Source organism: Mirounga angustirostris, unplaced genomic scaffold (genome assembly GCF_029215605.1).
Source record: "Mirounga angustirostris isolate CCGP_5_RB_7025 unplaced genomic scaffold, mMirAng1.0.hap1 SCAF_3, whole genome shotgun sequence".
NCBI classification, from domain to species: domain Eukaryota; kingdom Metazoa; phylum Chordata; class Mammalia; order Carnivora; family Phocidae; genus Mirounga; species Mirounga angustirostris.
In genome coordinates this window covers 130,412,305-130,426,332 of record NW_026991711.1, presented here as the reverse complement: position 1 = coordinate 130,426,332, position 14,028 = coordinate 130,412,305, and the positions used below count along the sequence as shown (strand labels likewise).

The following is a 14,028-nucleotide window of genomic DNA, read 5'->3' as shown; positions in this document are numbered from 1 at the left end:
CTCATGACCCATCTACCTTGAATGATTGAATTTCCTCTGCAACACTCAGAGCCCTCCCATGCTTCTCTGCCTTTGAACATACTTGGTTTTGCCAGGAATGTCTTCCTTACTTGGTTCATCTAGCAGCAGCCTACTTATCCTAGCATTGCTGACTCAAGGATCATTATTTCTCCTTCCACCCAGGAAGAAACACCCACTCCTTCCCCTAGGCTCTCAATTATAGTTTTTCTTTTCCTGCCCTCTTGTTCTCCTATACAACCAACAGGATGTATCTGTTCTTCTTTGCAACATTTATCACACACTGTCTTAATTATGGTTATTGTGAATATTACTTACAACTAGGATATAATTTCTTTCATTGTCTTCTCTAAAAACACATGTTTATATTTCTCACAGTGTTTAGCACAATGCACTATATTTGATTCAAAAAAATAAAACAACAACCTTACTAGGCATCTGCTATCCAGGCAGTAAAAGAATTTAATGGCTTATATTGCATCAAATACATGGTTATAATAGCAAATGATTATAAGGCTTACTATGTGTGGGCACTCTTTTAATTACATAATTATTTAATTCTCACGACCATGGGATGTAGGTGTGTTTTTATTATCATTTCCATTTTCAGACGTGGAAACTGAGGTACTGATAGGTTCAATAACTTGCCCAAGTTTAATAGCTCAGTGTTGGCACCAGACTCGGAGCTATTGTGTGAGGCTGACCGGCTTAAGCCAATGTTTACATTAACACTTAGGGTGAGGCCTCAATTCCGATTTCAGCAACAAGGCTCAGAGAGGCAAAATAACTTGTTCAAGGTCATACAGCTTGCTGGTAAAGTCAGGTCTGAAATCATGTTTAGCTCTCACATCCATATTTTCCACTGCCTATGTTTCAACTCAAATAAAAGTCCTACCTCTCCCTAAGGCATGACTCAAGTCTCAGTTTGCATGTTTCAGCAGTAGTTTCTACCCTCCCAGCATCCATTTCCCCTTTTTCTAATAACACCCAGTTATCTCTTCAAGGATCTACCCCCCCACACTCTCAGCACCACCACCACCCCCAACTCTCAGTCCATGGAGGTAACACATACATTGTAATGCCATTATGTTCACATGTCTTCTCCGTGGGAAGCTTTGAAGTTCCTTGAGAGCAGGATAGTTTCTCCTCCTCCTCCTCCTCCCCATCTCTCTTCATCTTTTTCTTGTAGGTGAATCTCTCGTGCATGATACATAGTTGAAGTTGGAAATATTTATTGAATGAATGTCTTGCAGATGGTACTTGCTTACTCAGTATTTGTGGGATTGAACTGTTTGTTGAATAAGATAGCACTAAAATGGGCCTCATCAAAGTCTTAGAATCTCAATGGGCAGAGTAAGTTCAAGTGTATGTCCCAGGTATAGTCTACTTCCTCATACTGTTCAAAGACAGGGTATTTGACCCACTGAAGGTTTCTGAGGCAGTTTTCTTCCATGGGAGGGCCTGTATGGAATACATAATCCAACGTGTTCGATATAAAGGAGCAACAATTCCACAACTTAGAGGAAAAACAAATCAGCATTTTCCAGACAGAGTAGTAAAGGATTATGATATCTGTCTGAGCAGCAAAAGGCAAGCAATCCCTACACAGTATTCGTCCAAATTTGATTAAGCCATTTAGAGTTTATAGCAATAAAAGCAATTATAATGTGTACCCATTTCCACCTTTCCAAAAGTAGAATTCCAAAAAAACAAAAAAACCAAACCAAGCCCACAGACTCTAAATCAAAAATAAGCATAACAAAGTCCTCTAAAATTCCATTTTTTCCCACTGATGATCACTTTCAGGCTTTTTAAAAAGGCTCAAATATCGGGCACCTGGGTGGCTCAGTCGGTTAAGCATCTGCCTTCGGCTCAGGTCATGATCCCAGGGTCCTGGGATCGAGCCCCACATCAGGCTCCCTGCTCTGTGGGAAGCCTGCTTCTCCCTCTCCCTCTGCCTAAGATTCCCCCTGCTTGTGCTCTCTCTCTTTCTCTGTCAAATAAATAAATAAAATCATTTAAAAAAAAATAAAGTAAAAGGCTCAAATATCACATTCTTCCCAAAGAAATTTTTGGAGGAGTCTGCTCTGCTGTGCCCCGCACATATCTTTGGGATAGTGGTGTGCCGTGTCTAAGGAGAAAGGCAGCAATGACACAAGTGCTGGGCCAGTCGTGAGAAGAGAATGCTGCTTACATCTCCTCTGGTTCTGCACAGTGACCCTAACTTGAGACCTACTGATCCAGACGGTCTCTCTTTCTTATTCTGTAGTTTGACACTCATTTGCCTTGTGCAAAACCCATTTGTTTCCCATTCCTCACAGAGCCATTGCCCTGAGTATTTTCTGAAGAAAATAGCCCCAGTAGATGCAATTCAAAAGAGTGCATTGAGGTCTCCCAAGTAGGGGGCACTCTATCTCATCCTCTAGGGGTATCATGCTATCACACTGCTTATCATCATATAAAGACCCTAATGGGAAAAGAAGACGAACATAGCGATAATGTCGCTCCAAACCAGCTGGCACTCAGATACCACAATTACTATGGAACAAAGGAAAAGTGAAGGAGGTTAGTATAAATGCAGAAGGTAGACAAGAGGCAAGCAATTGGTACCACACTTTAGTCCCTGCTTTTGACTAAGGACCTTACTATTTCGGTTAGTTCTTCTCCAGACTGTTGAGTCTAGTTCAGGAGCACTAAAACTGTTATGTACAGAGGAATAAAGTTGTGAGAATAAAGGGAGGGGGATGGTATGAAAGAGGAAGTGTTTGCTAAGAGAAAAATTAGCCTAGATGGCCATTACCTCCTTGTGCAGCCATTCGTACTTCTCGTTTTGCTAGTTTTGGTTTAGATTTCCCATTTTTGCCTCTACTGAAAGACAGCACTGCAAAGAGCTGGGCCGGAAGATGATGTAGCCCAGATGATAGTTTTAATAATGGCTACTATTTCCGAAGTACTTACAAAATGCAGTCATTGAGACCCGGATTGTCTCATTAAATCCAGTGCCTCATGATGTAGGTACTACTAGTAACCTAAGTTTACAAATGAGGAAATGGAAGCTTAGAAAGGTTTAAAAAAAAAAAAAAAACTTGCCCAAAGTCACACAGCTGTGTTTTAATCACTATCTTAAATGACAGATGAACAACATAAGTGTAATAAGCTGAAGTGAAGCAACAGCGGAGTGAAAAGGGACTGCTCTAGCAATAAAACCCCTCAGACGAAAGTCTTGCTGTCTCAAACTTTCTGAGCCCCGACACTTCAACTGCTTAGGTTATGGGGTTATTGCGAAAATCCACTAAGACAATGTTTATTTTAAGGACTCCGTAAATGCACACAAACCATACAAACACAACACATTACTATATTACACATAAAAGCAAAGAGTTATGAGTTAGGAAGTTTCCATCAGAGGACTGAAATTGAGGGAGACTGGGTTGGATATTAAGGAAATGATGGCCATGTGGCAGAGTATTCTGATATTTGGAAGTTGAGGCAGACAGAGGAAGACATACTCAGTATGTCTTCTGAGAGAGCAAAAGAGGAAGTGCCAAATGGAAGATGAGTAGATGATGACCAGCATAGGGATATTAGACCAAAAAGAAGAAAGAGAAAGAAAGAAGAAAGAAAGAAAGAAAGAAAGAAAGAAAGAAAGAAAGAAAGAAAGAAAGAAAGAAAGAAAGGAGAAGTCAGTCAGAGAAAGACAAATACCATATGATTTCACTCATATGTGGAACTTAAGAAACAAAACAAATGATCATAGGGGAAAAAAAAGAGAGGAAAACCAAGAAACAGACTGGTAACTATAGAGAACACAATGATGGTTACCAGGAGGGAGTTGGGTGAAAATTGTTGGATTGGGCGAAATAGGTGATGAGGATTGAGGAGTGTACTTGTGTTGAGCATCGGGTGATGTATGGAAATGTTGAATCACTATATCATACAACTGAAACTAATATTGCACTGTATATTAACTAACTGGAATTTAAATTTAAAAAAAGGCAAGGCCTTTAAAATACTATTACCCAAAGGGAAACCAAGCAAAACCAAAGAAAGTAGGTTATAAATGAAAAAAATGGACAAAAGTGAATAGCTGTAGAAGCTGGGTGACAGGTATGTGAGGGTTCATTGTACTTGTCTCTTTATTTATGTGTACATTTGAGAAAATTCTGTAATAAAAGTGAAAACAAAAACAAAAAACAGTGGAAAGAAAGAGAAAGAAAGGAAGAAAGAAAGAATGAAAGAAAGAAAGAAAGAAAGAAAGAAAGAAAGAAAGAAAGAAAGAAAGAAAGAATGAAAGAAAGAAAGAAAGAAAGAAAGAAAGAAAGAAAGAAAGAAAGAAAGAAAGAAAAAGAAAAGAAAGAAGGAAGGAAAGGCAAACACAGAGGGAACAGCTAAAGCCCAAGCCAAAGCTACAAACAGACTAGCATGAGAGAAATAAGGACATGGATTCTTCTCTGGCTCCTGGATTGTTTACTTTTGCTATTGTGGCTGCTGGAAGAAAAGCTAACCTATTCTGAAAAAGAGAAAACTGCACCCTTGCTCTTCTGCATATTTGTTTTGGGACTCATGAGATATGTAGGTTATTTTGGTAGCTTTTTTTCTTTTTCTCCTTTTTTTTTTCCTTGAGAGGAAATTCATGAAGTTGAATTTGATGTTTTTGCCAAATCTCTTGTATCAGCGGTTCTCAAATTTAGTAGGCATCAGAATCCCTGGGATAGATTTGCCAGATTTAGCAATTAAAAATGCAGGATGCAATGTATCAACTATATTTCAATAAAAAAATAGATACACAACACACAGCTAAATTTAAGATTCAAGATAAATAAAAAATTATTTTTTAGCATGAGTATGTCCCAAAATATTGCATGATACATACTTATACTAAAAATATGTTTTATGTGAAATTCAGAGTTAACTGGAAGTCCTGTATTTTTTCTGGCAACCCTACATAGAGAGCCTATTACAATGCAGACTAACCAGTTTCATACTCAGTAAGTCTGAAATAGGGCCAAGTGGTCCACCGGGTGATTTCAGTGTGGCTTGTTCCTTTTTTTTTTTTTTAAGATGGACTTATTTATTTGAGAGAGAGAGAGTGCATGTGCATGCAGGGGGGAGGGGCAGAGGGAGAGGGAGAGAGAGAATCTCAAGCAGACTCCCAGCTGAGCGGGAGGTGGGGGGTGGAGGTGGGGGTGGAAACAGCTGTGGGGCTGGATCTCACATCAACACCTGAGCCGAAATTAAGAGTCAGTTGCTTAACTGACTAAGCCACCCAGGTGCTTCTTAATGCAGCCTATACTTAGACAACACTTTGAGAGATACTGGTTGAGCTTGGCTAATGCCAACTTGGTGTTAAAGAACAGAAATTCAGCTGAGTAAATTTGAAGATCTAATTGGTTTTATTAAGCAGTTCACGAGTCGGTCAGCATCCCATCTAACAAATAGAAGGGAGCGCTGAGGAATTTTTACAAAATGGAAGGTTTTTATAGGAATAAGGGTGGGGCAGGGATGTTAACAGCAAAAGAAAAGAAAGGATTCTTTCAGGCAAGGTCACCTTCCCCTAGGGGGACGCGCAGGGGGTCTCATTAGGTGGATCGCCTCATCTTCCTTTGGGGGATGGAGACACTGATGTGATAGATTACCTCATTGGTGCTGATCAGAAATTCCACTCTTGGAGAGGTTGAAACTGCAATTAGGTCTTGGCTTACTGTCCTGGGGGTAAGTGACTCTACCTTGGCCTCTAGTTTTATTTTTAACATTGGGAATGAAAGATGGCATAAGCCCAGAGGGTATTTTGGGGAGAGAAAGCGTGCACAGCTATGGAGAGCCTAGGGGATGCTAGAGGAGATAGAGATAGAGATAGGTTTGAGCGTTAGGACCTCAATATGGTAACGAGAATACGTTCTTTGAGCTCCCCTGTCGTGTCATCTAGTCCTCTCAAAAACCACCTGAAGAAAATAACTATTATTATCCCAATCTCGTTAGATGAGGAAATAAAAGCTCAGGGTTAAGTCACTTGCCCCAGGTCACATAGGTAGTATTTAGTGGAGTCAGGTTTGATCTGGGGCCAATTGTTTGGGAAGTCCATACTGTGTACCAGTCCTATACAACAACAGGAGGCTTGGGCAATTTTGCCAGTACAACTACTTTTTCCCATTCACAGCCCTTTTCAAATTGCTAAATTAAAGTATAGTCAGGGATGTGACATCTGCTCTCAGAAGTGCTCACGAGATTTCCACATTCTGATGTGTAACAGCCAAGGGACCTGGAAGTTTGTGAAAAGCTGAAGGGCCTGAGCTGATGAAAAATATGGAGAGCTATCAGATAAGGTATTTTTTAAGGAAAGCTTTTTATTTATTTATTTATTTATTTATTTATTTATTTATTTATTTATTTATTTATTTATTTATTATTTTTTTGTCTTGTACACTCAGTATCAGCCAAAACCCATCAGCCCAAAGGGGAGTGTGTCAGGGGATGCCCTCCTTTGGAGAATAAACGAACAATTTTCTCACCAGGGGACCTAAGATGGCTGAACAGGCTCTAAAAGAGGATGTTAGGTGAGAACACTAAATACAGGGAACAGGTTGATGAAAGAATTGGAGCTGATTAGACTAGAAAGGAGAGAACATGACTGCAGTTTTCTAATACTTAGAGAACTGGTAGAAAGAAGAGATGATGAGCAAGAACCACAGGTGGGATGTTAGTTGGAAAAGGATTTTAACTCAATAAATACGTGGTAGATTATATTATCATTCAAAATATTTGCTCTTTTTCTCTGGGATGTTTCTCCCCTTTCCTTGTCCCACCCTGGGTTAGGATTTCATGTGACTTTTGTTGGCTAATGAAATGTAGACACTTACAGTACAGCATGGGATTTGCCATAAACTCTTTTCCTCTTTTCCTCCTTTCCCAGAGGGAAGTCAAAGTGGGGCAGGGCCAAGCTGACCTCGGGGAGGCACATAATGTAAGTAAGAAATAAGCCTCTGTTGTTAAAAATTCACTGACATTTTAGGCCTTTGTTATTGTGGAATATCTCAGTTATCCTGACTGCCAAAAAAAAAAAAAAAAAAAAGCTGTCTCTAAAAGAGTTGTCCAAAGGTGGAAAAGACTATTTGCAGAGGTAGGGAACTCCCTGGACAGGAAGCATTCAAATCTAGCTGAAAGACCACTTTGGAAAATGTTAAAGAGGGGTGGGTAGATTGCAATACTGGCTGAGGATATACGAGATTCTATGCTACATTAATAGTGGGGTAAAAGGAGTGGCAAATTGAGCAAGGCTTTTCCCACATCATTCTTTAAACTCACTTGAAGACGAGGAACACAGTGACATTAGGGCAGATTAATCTCAGCTTGTGGTTACTGAAATTTAGAGTATTAACTCATGCTTGTTTGAGAACAGGCTTCTGGAATGTAACTAAAAGGAGAGTTAAATATGTATGTGGTTTGAGATTAACCATAAACGACCTTCAAGGGAGAATTGCAACACAAAAATAGCTCGGGAAAGTGTAATTCAGTCACTACCACGAGCCTCTCCCAGAATCCTGCTGTTAGAGGGACAAGGCCAAGCCACACGGATGGCCAGAGATCAGAGAGAGCAGGGACATGGAGTGGGGTACTGCCATTCCACTGACCCACAGCCTGGAGAAATACCCGTCGGTGTTCATTCTCTTCTTTCCCCTTTCCTGTTTGCTCCCTTCAGAATCCCATGGGTTTTCTCTTGGCTCTTCTTCCACCCTTTCATTCACCTCTCACTCTTAGCATTGTCTCTCTTTATAATTTCATCCCTCATCATTTTATAATCTCCATAATCTGCTCTTGTTTCCCTCTGCCCATTTACCTAAGTCACCCATGAAAAAGCGAGGAACGAAAAAGGGTGAAACGAAGCAACATTATGAGGGAGGCTTCTAGTCACAAAATGAAGTAAGCAGCCTGTGGTGGTGTGTATGTGTGCTATGTGAAAGCATGGCTTTGGGGAAAAAGGGGAGCCATTCCAAACTTCAGATCCATTGCTTATGACTTGGAGGACCTGGAACAAGTTGCTTAAACTCTCAGTGTTCTCGGTTTCCTAATCCCTTTTTTTCAGGTGTCTTATTTATTTATTTACTTGTTTAAGCAGTCTCTACACCCAACGTGGGGCTCAAACTCATGACCCCGAGACCAAGAGTCACATACTCTTCTGACTCAGCCAGCCAGGCGCCCCTCAGTTTCCTAATCCTTAAGATGAGGTCAATGACTACCTTGCAGCATTGTTGGGAAATTCTAATAAAATAAAAATACGTTATATTGCTAATACATAATGGCCATCAAGTAAAAAGGCTGATATTATTATATAGATTACATAACATTTTAGTTCAGCTTGGATTTGTATTTATAGCTTTTATGTCTTGGCTTTAATGCCTTAAAAGCTAGAACTATTTTCTGTTAGTATTTTTTCAGTGTCTACAATTTTTTGGTCACAGGAATCCATAAGTATTCAAAGACTTGGACTAAAACTCTGTATATATATGTGTTATTATATATATTTATATATGTAATATCAGATATTACATATATATGTTATGGGTTGAATGTTTTTGTCCCTCCCAGAATTCCTATGTTGAGCTCTAACTCCTAATGTGATGGTATTTGAAAGTGGGGCTCTTAAGAGGTAATTATGATTAGATGAGGTCATGAAATGGGGCCCTCATGTTGGGATTTGTGTCCTTTTTAAGAAGAATACTGTCTTTCCATCATATGAGGACACAGCAAGAAGGCGGTTGGCCATCTGTAAGCCAGGATATGTGCTTTCATCAGAATCTGGATTTGGTGGCATCCTGAGCTTGGACTTCCCACCTTCAGAACTGTTAGAAATAAATATCTGCTATTTAAGCCACCCAGTGCATGGTATTTTGCTACAGCAGTCTGAGCTAAGTTTTGTATAGTACCTCTCCTATTGGTACAACTGAGTGAAATTCAGTGATACTGCCTTAATATATAGAATATAGGCCAGGGGTGCTTGGGTGGCTCAGTTGATTGAGTGGCTGACTCTTGGTTCCGGCTCAGGTCATGATCTCTGAGTCCTGAGATAGAGCCCTGCATCGGGCTCCGTGCTCAGCACGGAGTCTGCTTGTCCCTCATCTTCTGCTCCTCCTCTCTCTCTCTTTCTCTCATAAATAAATAAATAAATAAATAAATAAATAAATAAATAAATAAATAAATAAATATCTTTTTTTAAGAAAAGAATGTAGTCCGTATATCTATATCTAATACAGGATTTGTACCGTCAACAATTTTTGTTATGACCTAAGTCCTATATGTAAGGAAAGGACTAGACACAACCCCAGTCTTTAAGAATTTTACATTCCAAATGATTAGGTCATTTAAACAGACCCTTTTTTGCTCCCTACCAAATATCTGTTCCCCCACCTTCTTCGCTGAGAATTTATAGTTCTGTTTGAAACGTCAATGTACCCATGCCTGGGCAATGTCTCATGATAATCTAAATCATGAGAGTCTCGTTTCCTACTCTCCCAGCCTTCTTTGAAGCTTGTAGTGGAGTGAAGATGTAAGAAGTTGCTAAGGGGGCTTCTGGGAAACCTTTTGCCTTTCAGACAAAAAGAGACAGAAGTAGCTGGGAGCCCTTCCCTCCATCCTGTCGTAGCTTGGGCATGCATGTATTGCTGGTCAGCAGCAGTCTTTTGTGGCCTTGAGATGGTAACCAGAGGGAAGGAAAACCAACATGCTAATGACAGTGGGGCAGAAAATAATGTTATTGATTATATTACTAAGTAAACCAAAGGCAGCAGCCCCTACTTCTAGACTTGTTATGTGAGAAAACAAACCTTTATTTTTTTTTTCTTCCAAATCTTTATTTAAATTCTAGTTAGTTAACATATAGTGTAATATTGGTTTCAGGAGTAGAATTTAGTGATCCAAAACTTACATATTACACTTAGTTATATATATATATATATATATATACCACATCTTCTTTATCCATTCATCAGTCAATGGACACTTGGGCTCTTTCCAGAGTTTGGCTATTGTTGATAATGCCGCCATAAACATTGGGGTGCATGTACCCTTTTGAATCAGTATTTTTGTATCCTTTGGGTAAATACCTAGTACTGCAATTGCTGGGTCATAGGGTGGCTCTATTTTTAACTTTTTGAGGAACCTCCATACTGTTTTCCAGAGTGGCTGCACCAGTTTTCATACTCACCAATATCTGTTGTTTCCTGTGTTATTATTTGTAGCCATTCCCACAGGTGTGAGGTGGTATCTCATCATGGTTTTGACTTGTATTTCCCGATGATGAATGAGGTTGAACATCTTTTCATGCGTCTGTGAGCTGTCTGGATGTCTTCTTTGCAAAAATGTCTATTCATGTCTTCTGCCCCTTTCTTAAGTGAATTATTTGTTTCTTGGGTGTTGAGTTTGATAAGTTCTTTATAGATTTTCGCTACTAACCCTTTATCAGGCATGTCATTTGCAAATATCTTCTCCCATTCATTAGGCTGCCTTTTAGTTTTGTTGATTGTTTTCTTCACTGTGCAGCTTTTATCTTGATGAAGTCTCCATAGTTCATTTTTGTTTTTGTTTCCCTCACCTCTGGCTATGTGTCTAGTAAGAAATTGCTGCAGCCAAGGTCAAAGAGGTTGCTGCCTGTGTTCTCCTCTAGGATTTTGATGGTTTCCTACCTTACATTTAAGTCTTTCATCCGTTTTGAATTCATTTTTGTGTATGGTGTAAGAAACTGGTCCAGTTTTATTCTTCCACATGTTGCTGCCCAGTTTTCTAGAAAATAAACCTCTATTTGTTAAGTCCCTGCTAGTCAGCTTTTTTCCCCCAAATTGCAGCCAAACACACTCTTAATAGATACCAGATAAAAACATAATATATAATAGAATTTCTGTTGCTGTGAAATTTCAGAACAAGTAAACACTGGAGTGAAATATCGCTGGTATGGAAACAATGAGGAGCTCTTTCTGTCATAAAAATACAATTTATTTGAGCAAATAAAATCTTCAATATTTAGAATATTCTTAAAGTAGATATAGTAGAGAACATAAAACTTTGTTTTAATCCTGAAAGGAGAAAGAAAAATATAATATATATAGATTTCAAAGCATAAACAAAGAACGCTAAATGCATATGGATATCTGATGGTGACAGAAAATTATTTGGAAGAAATATCTTAGAGTAAATATTAGTTATGTGATATTGGCAATTAACACACACTGTTTTGCCAGCTGTATCCACATTTGTCAACATCAGGTATTGAGCTGTTTTGTTGTTAGGTTTTTTTTAAGATTTTATTTATTTTTTGACACAGAGAGACACGGCAAGAGAGGGAACACAAGCAGGGGGAGTGGGAGAAGGAGAAGCAGGCTTCCCGCCAAGCAGGGAGCCTGGCGCAGGCTCCATCATGACCCACCCAGGCACCCAGGTATGGAGCTGTTTAAAGGAAACTAAACATCAGCATATTTAAATTCTTTTTAAAGTTTGGCTGCAATCTGTTTTCTTATTCCTAATTAATCCTCGCTCACCACCACCCATCAGTTTGTGTCTCCATGTGGATTAGATTGTTTAGCAGTGCTTACCTTAAACTGCTATTTTCTATTGAGACACTATTATCCTAGAATAAATTCAGTAATCTTCTTTAGTTTTTCATTTTCAAAAATATCTGAGTTTTATGTTCCTGAGCCTATGAAAACTTTCAATACAAGCAGGTCTTACCACAAAAATTGTTTTCATAAAGGTGATTGATTATAGTTGGGCAATTAGCGGAGCGCCTGGGTGGCTCAGTTGGTTAAGCGACTGCCTTTGGCTCAGGTCATGATCCTGGAGTCCCGGGATCGAGTCCCGGGATCGAGTCCCGCATCGGGCTCCCTGCTCAGTAGGGAGTCTGCTTCTCCCTCTGACCCTCCTCCCTCTCATGCTCTCTGTCTCCCATTCTCTCTCTCGCAAATAAATAAATAAAATCTTTTAAAAAAAATAATAAATATAGTTGGGCAATTAGCTTATATGTCTTTCCTGTGGACCCCTCTTGAAACTGGCTTTCCCATATTTGTGATACTTATTTGGTCACTACAAAATTCTCCAACTCAAATAGAACCTTGTAATTTGCTATATGGAGAGTAACCAGAGTCAAATTCAGAATTTCCGAAGACATCCCGCCAACATGGGCATCTATGGGAAGCAGTTTGTATTGTGCCAGGAACCAACCTGTAAAAAGTAGCCTTTGTCTTTTTGGAATTTATCCCACAGAGCTCTGACATGGAATGATAGGCCTTAAATGATCAAATAGCAATTTTAATAGTGATTGAGATGAATTTTGTAAATCACCTGTACTAGAAACTACTATCAAGAAAATGTTTCACAGGGGCGCCTACGTGGCTCAGTTGGTTGAGCCTCTGCCTTCGGCTCAGGTCATGATCCTGGAGTCCCGGGATCAAGTCCCGCATCGCGCTCCCTGCTCAGCGGGGGGTCTGCTTCTCCCTCTGCCTTCTTCCCTCTCATGCTCTCTCTCCACTCTCTTTCTCTCAAATAAATAATCTTAAAAAAAAAAAAAAAGAAAAGAAAAACAGGAGACTTCTGTTTAAAAAAAAAGAAAATGTTTTGCAGATCTGTAAACATAGTCAGTGAAGTTCAGATTCATTATGTACTTTTTTTAAATAGAAAAAGGTCATTATTTAATACTATCTTAGGGTGCCTGGGTGGCTCAGATGGTTGGGCGTCTGCCTTCGGCTCAGGTCATGATCCCAGGGTCCTGGGATCGAGTCCCACGTCGGGCTCCCAGCTCAGCAGGGAGCCTGCTTCTCCCTCTGACCCTCTCCCCTCTCATGCTGTTTCTCTCACACTCGCTCTCTAAAAAATAAATAAAATCTTTAAAAAAAAATACTATCTTAAAATAAATGTTAATAGAATATCAAATTATTCTAAAGCAAAATGTTTATTTCTGAAAAAAAAAAAAATCAGGGAAAATAAACCAAAGCATCGAATTTCTTTTCTACACAGAGTTTTTGCCCCTGTTCTGTGTACAATCATCACTTTGTCACTGGTGATGAAAATTGGCCTCTTTCTTTGCCATCAGCCTGTAAGAGGTATGATGAGGGCAGGGAATGGACCGGCCCTGCTCACCCCAGCATCTAGCACAGTGCCTGGCACACACTGACACCCCATAAATATCTGTTGAATGAATGGTGTCACTCTGTACTTCAAAACCTTCAGTGGCTCCCTTTTGTCTAATAATTTAACACAAATTCTTCATCCCTAGCATCCAGGTCTTCTTTGTACATAAGCTGTCCTAGCTCAACCAGGTTGAAAGAGAACAAGTCATGCCTTACGTGCCTTGAGCTTTTGGCTGCGGGGCATGCTTTGTGAAAAATCCTGACTTTCCCTTTTACTCCCCTCAAAGGATTCATATCACCTGCTTTACAAAGAAAGACTCTTCATGTCCTTCTAGCCAAAAGTATTTCTTTCCTTGGTGCATCACCACAGTATGTCTCATATGGCACTTGTCATATTTTGCTTTTGATTACATGTGTTTTATCCCCACCTCCCATCTACACTGTAAACTTCTTGGGGAGACAGACTGTGAATGAGTCCTTGTATTACTCCGCATAGCACAATGTACACAGTAATCATCTCATTCACACGTTAAGTGTATATACCTGGGTTTTGGACCATCAGAGTTCTTAGATGTGAGAAGGAAGTTACCAGTAAAAAACTCATACTATTATTTAGAATCGCACAGTATGATTAAGGACACAAGCTTCTGTATCAGCCTGCATGAGCTGAATCCTCACTTTGCTGCACAACAGCTTTCTAGTCTGGAATAATTTACATAATCTTCTAAATCTCACTTTCCTCATCTGTAACATGGTAATACTGTTACCGACCTCAGAGAGCTTTTGTGCAAATTAAATGAAATAAGGTACGTAAAATGCTTAGTACACATAATAAGCATTTGTTAATATTCAACTCTTTAAAAAAGAAAAGATTTATGTATTTATTTGAGAGAGAGAGAAA

The 14,028-nt window shown here is 39.4% G+C and overlaps 1 protein-coding gene across 3 annotated transcripts in view; it reads left to right on the top strand.

The window, feature by feature from the left end:
• Positions 1 to 14,028, top strand: part of GALNT3 (polypeptide N-acetylgalactosaminyltransferase 3) — a 97,645-nt gene that overhangs the window by 25,950 nt on the left and 57,667 nt on the right. For 2 of the 3 annotated variants that reach the window (XM_064586637.1, XM_045868707.3), the window contains exon 2: positions 6,929 to 6,979. The gene's annotated coding sequence lies outside the window, so the exon portion shown is untranslated. Of the gene's footprint in view, positions 1 to 6,474; positions 6,980 to 14,028 lie in introns of those variants that run through there. The other variant, XM_064586638.1, reaches the window with a different exon arrangement.